This window comes from Aquarana catesbeiana, linkage group LG10 (genome assembly GCF_042186555.1).
Source record: "Aquarana catesbeiana isolate 2022-GZ linkage group LG10, ASM4218655v1, whole genome shotgun sequence".
In the NCBI taxonomy this organism is placed as follows: Eukaryota; Metazoa; Chordata; class Amphibia; order Anura; family Ranidae; genus Aquarana; species Aquarana catesbeiana.
In genome coordinates, this window is record NC_133333.1 from 73,496,884 (window position 1) to 73,503,313 (window position 6,430).

The following is a 6,430-nucleotide window of genomic DNA, read 5'->3' on the forward strand; positions in this document are numbered from 1 at the left end:
TTAGACTGGGTTTTTTTAGGATCCCTTGGATTATTGTCCACCTTTGCTCTATTGGGTAACCTCTGTTGGTCAACCAACAAAAATGGTGTTAATCTATTCTATTTGAACACAATTTTCCTGACAGTGAACAGGAGATATCAATAGTTTGCAACCTTTTCCAGTCTGGTGGTCTCTGATAACTGGTCATGAAAAATGTCATTTGTTCAAGCCATGACTCAGAATTTTGTTCTTTAAGTAATTCAGGGCCTAAGAGACTCAGACCTGATTTTCATGACTTTCCCTTCAAATGAACTGAGAATCCAAAATATTCATATACCTTTGCCACACACCAATATTCATTTATTTATCGAGAAAGAGAGGATATATAAGTATAATGGGGTTTTTTTTAGTTCCTTGTTTATTTTAATTCTCATTATCTAGTTTTATGACGTGTAAAAAACAGATCATGGTATAGGTCATACTTATGCAGAAATATAGACAATTCAAAAGGGTTCACAAACTTTAAAAAACTGCTGTAATCCATGGGGATTTTTTCAGAGAATAGGAGCAGGAACTCACCCTTCCTTGCGAACTTCCCGCATCCAACCAAACCCCGCTTTCAGCCACACCTTCCTTAGAGGAGAGATGTACTAGGTACATGATTTAGGATTATGTAATGTAGAAAATAAAGGACTCAGGAATGCATAACACACAGGGTTCAGAAGTGTGTATTGTGCAGCGGTGAGAAGAGTATATCACACAGGGAGCAGAATAAAATCAGCAAAAGGAACATTACTTATTCCTGAAGCGTCCCTTGAGCTCAGAAATATACAACAATATACAACACATAGCCCAGCACACAGAGTGCAGTGGTAAAGCAGGGCTCAGGAGTATGTAACCCAAATTTCTCTGGTCTTCCCCAAGCAAAAATCCCCTTCCCCCAAGTATTCAAGTATCCCCCTTCAAAAGTCACCATCAAATTGTCTCTTCTTTGCCTCTGCATCCCAATCCACAGCTCACTTCTGCAACCCTCATGCACAACAGCCCCACCCCTGTCAGCCACAGCTCACCTGTGCACCCCCCTCATCCACAGCTCATATGTGCATCCACCAATTCACAGTTCACCTTTCCCTGCCCACAGCTCAATTCTGCACATCATATCTATAGTTCACCTCGGCACAACCCATCCAGAATACACATGTCCCCCTCCCATCAACATCTCACCTGTGCACTCCTCCAACCACAGCTTCCACCCCCAGTCCACAACTCACCTTTGCACCCCCATCCACAGCTTATCTGTGCCCCTTCTACATTTCACTTCTGCGCTACCTTCTAAGCTCCCCCCAATCCACAGCTCTCACTTTTGCCAGCTCTTACACTTCCCCAGGTCTCCTATCTGCACAAATCCCCCTCCTTTCTCTACATAAATCCCCCCCCACACACACACACACTTCCCCAGTTCTCCTCTCTGCATAAATCCCCCCCCCCCAGCTCTCCACACTACACAAATCCCCCTGGACAAGTTTTCCTCTCTGCACAGATCCCCCAGCTCTCCTCTCTGCTAAAATCCCCCCCCACCCAGCTCTCCTCTCTGCACAAATCCCCCCCCCTTTTCTATATACATCCCTTCCAAACTTTCCCAGGTCTCCTCTCTGCACAACCCCCCCCCCCTTCTCTACATAAATTCTTCCACACTTTCCTAGTTCTCCTCTCTGCACAAACTCCCCCCCAGCTTTTTGCACAAATTCTCCCTCCCCCTACTTTCCCAGTTCTCCTATCTGCATAATTCAATCTAACCTCTACTCAGCTCTCAGCCCTAATAAACCCACAACCTTCCCCATAGCTGCTTCTCTGCACAACCATCTCCCTCATGATAGCCCCCCCCCTTTCCATCAACAGCCTCGCACCTCTTCAGTAAAGCTGGTATGCACACTTTTTTTTATCACAGTACAGTGTTTTTTATCACAGTACAGTGTGATCAGAAAGTTTTGCTTATCAGAACTGTAGCACAGAGCCAAGGAGGAGTTTCAGAGTTCTTTACTCAGCTCTGTGCTACAATGTCTGATTAGCGGTGGCCTCCTGACCACAGGCAGCTGGAGTTGCAGCGCTGGGACCCGGGGCGCTCACCAACAAATGTATGACACGAGCCTTGAGTGTTCACCGGTAGTACAGAGAAGCCAGTAGAGGAAGTGAGCTGTAAAGAAAACTTCCTCTACTGGCTTCTGTGTTAAGTGACAGGCTTGAGAGGACAGGATTGCCGGAGGTGCTGGAACAGAGTTCTGGTATGTTCCAGCTGAAAAAAGCCCTGGTAATCCATAATTTCAGCTTCAGCAGCTGTAGTTGAATAGTCTTTTTCAGCATTTTTATATACAGTATCTCACAAAAGTGAGTACACCCCTCATATTTTATTCTATCTTTTCATGCGACAACACTGAAGAAATTAAACTTTGCTTCAATGTAAAGTAGTGAGTGTACAGCTTGTATAACAGTGTAAATTTGCTTTCCACTCAAAATAACTCAACACACAGCCATTAATGTGTAAACCACTGGCAACAAAAGTAAGTACACCCCTAAGTGAAAATGTCCAAATTGGGATCAATTATCAATTTTCCTTCCCAGGTGTCATGTGACTCGTTAGTGTTACAAGGTCTCAGGTGTGATTGGGGAGCAGGTGTGTTAAATTTGGTGTTATCGCTCTCAGTCTCTCATACTGGTCACTGGAAGTTTAACATGCCACCTCATGGCAAATAACTATCTGAGGATCTGAAAAAAAGAATTGCTGCTCTACATAAAGATGGCCTAGGCTATAAGAAGATTGCCAAAACCCTGAAACTGAGCTACAGCATGGTGGCCAAGACCATACAGCAGTTTAACAGGACAGGTTCCACTCAGAACAGGCCTCGCCATGGTCGACCAAAGAAGTTGAGTGCACATGCTCAGCGTCATATCCAGAGGTTGTCTTTGGGAAATAGACGTATGAGTGCTGCCAGCATTGCTGCAGAGGTTGAAGGGGTGGGGGGTCAGCCTGTCAGTGTTCAGACCATACGCCGCACACTGCATCAAATTGGTCTGCATGGCTGTTGTCCCAGAAGGAAGACTCTTTTAAAGATGATGCACAACAAAGTCCACAAACAGTTTGCTGAAGACAAGCAGACTAAAGACTTATATGGATTATTGGAGCCATGTCCTTTGGTCTGATGAGACCAAGATAAACTTATTTTGGTTCACATGGTGTCAAGCGTGTGTGGTGGTAACCAGGTGAGGAGTACAAAGAGAAGTGTGTCTTGCCTACAGTCAAACATGGTGGTGGCAGTGTCATGGTCTGGGGCTGCATGAGTGCTGCCAGCACTGGGGAGCTACAGTTCATTGAGGGGACCATGAATTCCAACTTGTCCTGTAAAATATTGAAACAGAGGATGATCCCCTCTCTTTGGGCCGCAGGGTAGTATTCCAAAATTATAACAACCCCAAACACACCTCCAAGATGACCACTGACTTGCTAAAGAAGGGTAAAGGTGCTGGACTGGCCAAGCATGTCTCCAGACCTAAACCCTATTGAGCATCTGTGGGGCATCCTCAAATGTAAGGTGGAGGAGTGCAAGGTCTCTAACATCCACCAGCTCTGTGATGTTGTCATAAAGAAGTGGAAGAGGACTCCAGTGGCAACCTGTGAAGCTCTGGTGAACTCCATGCCCAAAAGGGTTAAGGCAGTGCTGGAAAATAATGGTGGCCACACAAAATATTGACACTTTTGGCCCAATTTGGACATTTTCACTTAGGGGTGTACTCACTTTTGTTCCCAGCGGTTTAGACATTAATGGCTGTGTGTTGAGTTATTTTGAGGGGACAGCAAATTTATACTGTTATACAAGCTGTACACTCACTACTTTACATTGTAGCAAAGTGTCATTTCTTCAGTGTTGTCACATGAAAAGATATAATAAAATATTTACAAAAATGTGAGGGGTGTACTCACTTTTGTGAGATACTGTACATTCAAATAAGTTTGAAAAAATGAGCTTGTTTTAAATAAACGGAGAAGTTCAGGTCAGGTTTTTTTTTTAACAGTCTGTAGCTCACCTTCTTTCCTTAAATCTCCCTAATGGGGAAACAGGCTGCAAAAAAAGCTGTCCCAGTGTAGGTGTGGTAGCGCTACCCCCGCAGGAGCCGCTGGATTTCTTGTCCCTCTATTCCTGCACAGCAAGATAACACACCTTTCCAACTTGCATCCAGACACAAGTAATCAGTCCATGGGTTTGTTTTCGTTTTTTTTATTGGGGAAACAACTTCTATGGGGTATAGGGATTATGGGATGCCCAACTTGACTTGAAGAAACATCAGGTGAGGACAACTTCCATCTCTATGTACGAAAGTGAAGATCCTGGACTATACTCTCTCCAGTATGAATGCAGTCCCTATGGATCAAGGGACAAGATCCTCAGAAGGGACAACGGACCAAAAGCACTCAGTACCCTTTTAAGGTGGCTTATATACCCGCAGAAAAAAAAAATATGTAAAAAAAAAAAACCTGTAAGGCAAAAGCATAATGAGCTAGTATGCACCGCATACTAGCTCATTATGAAATACTTACCTTAGAACGAGGCGTCGGTATCTAATCCCATTCCATGCTGAGGGAGACGACATTTTGTCCTCGGCGTGTCTTCCGGGTTCACAGCTCCAGCGTTGTGGGTGGCCAGAGCCGCGATGACGTCACTCCTGTGCATGCGTGTGGGAGTCTTCTTCCCTTCTTGCCGGACCTTCAAATAGGCATTCACAGCGCATGCGCCGCTGAAGTCAGCAGCTGCATGAATATCTCCTAGACCGTACAGGTTTAGGAGATATTTATTTAACTATAGGTAAGCCTTATTGTAGGTAGGGATGAGCTTCGAGTTTGAGTCGAACCCATGTTCGACATGAACATCGCCTGTTCGATTGCTCATCGAATTGCAAACGTTATGGGCCGTTCGCGCCAAATTCGAGTGGCGCGTCACGGCCCATAATTCACTGCGGCATCACAGTGCATTGCTGGCTGATGATTGGCCAAGCATGCACTATGACCCGCATGCTTGGCCAATCACAACGCCGTCTGTACAGAGAGCCTTAATTGGCCAAAGCCAGGGTGGCTTTGGCCAATTATGGCTCAGGGGGTTTACTACATGCCCCACACTATATAAGGCCGCCTGCGTGGTGGCCTTGTGTAGTGTGTGGCGGCTGCGGAGAGAGATAGACAGAGAGACAGTGTCATTTGATTTAAGTTAGATAGAGTAGGCAGGCGAGTCAGTTAGCTGCACTTACAGTGTAGTGTGTATATATATATATATATGCATCCCAGGTGTTGTGTGTGTGTATATATATATATATATATATATATATATATATATATATATATATATACACTGTATTCAGTTTAGCTAGATCCGTTCCTGTTATTCTCTTCCTAATATACTGACAGGCAGGTAGGTGTTTTTACAGTATTTACAGTTAGTGTACTGTGTACCCTGCACAGTTGCACCTACAGTATAGCTACCTGAAGACAACTGCTGGTGTTCTTCTGATTCTATTAGTACCTCAGGCAGGCAGCTGCAGCATTTACAGTTAGTGTACTGTGCCCTCTGCACAGTGTGCACCTAAAGCTACCTGAAGACAATTGCTGGTGTTCTTCTGATCTTATTAGTACCACAGGCAGGCATCTGCAGTATTTACAGTTAGTGTACTGTGTCCTCTGCACAGTGTGCACCTAAAGCTACCTGAAGACAATTGCTGGTGTTCTTCTGATCCCATTAATCACACAGGCAGGCAGCTGCAGTATTTACAGTTAGTGTACTGTGTCCTCTGCACAGTGTGCACCTAAAGCTACCTGAAGACAATTGCTGGTGTTCTTCTGATCCTATTAGTACCACCAGCAGGCAGCTGCAGTATTTACAGTTAGTGTACTGTGTCCTCTGCACAGTGTGCACCTAAAGCTACCTGAAGACAATTGCTGGTGTTCTTCTGGTCCTATTAGTACCACAGGCAGGCAGCTGCAGTATTTACAGTTAGTGTACTGTGTCCTCTGCACAGTGTGCACCTAAAGCTACCTGAAGACAATTGCTGGTGTTCTTCTGATCCTATTAGTACCACAGGCAGGCAGCTGCAGTATTTACAGTTCGTGTACTGTGTCCTCTGCATAGTGTGCACCTAAAGCTACCTGAAGACAATTGCTGGTAGTCTTCTGATCCTATTAGTACCATAGGCAGGCAGCTGCAGTATTTACAGTTAGTGTACTGTGTCCTCTGCACAGTGTGCACCTAAAGCTACCTGAAGACAATTGCTGGTGTTCTCATACTAATTATACTACAGGCAGGCAGTTGATTGTGCTAGCTGCAGTATAATCAGTATATATACATTCCAGCTTTGTGCAGCTACATCTCACTGCAGGCCATTAGTATGTCTGGAAGGCAAACAAGGAGAG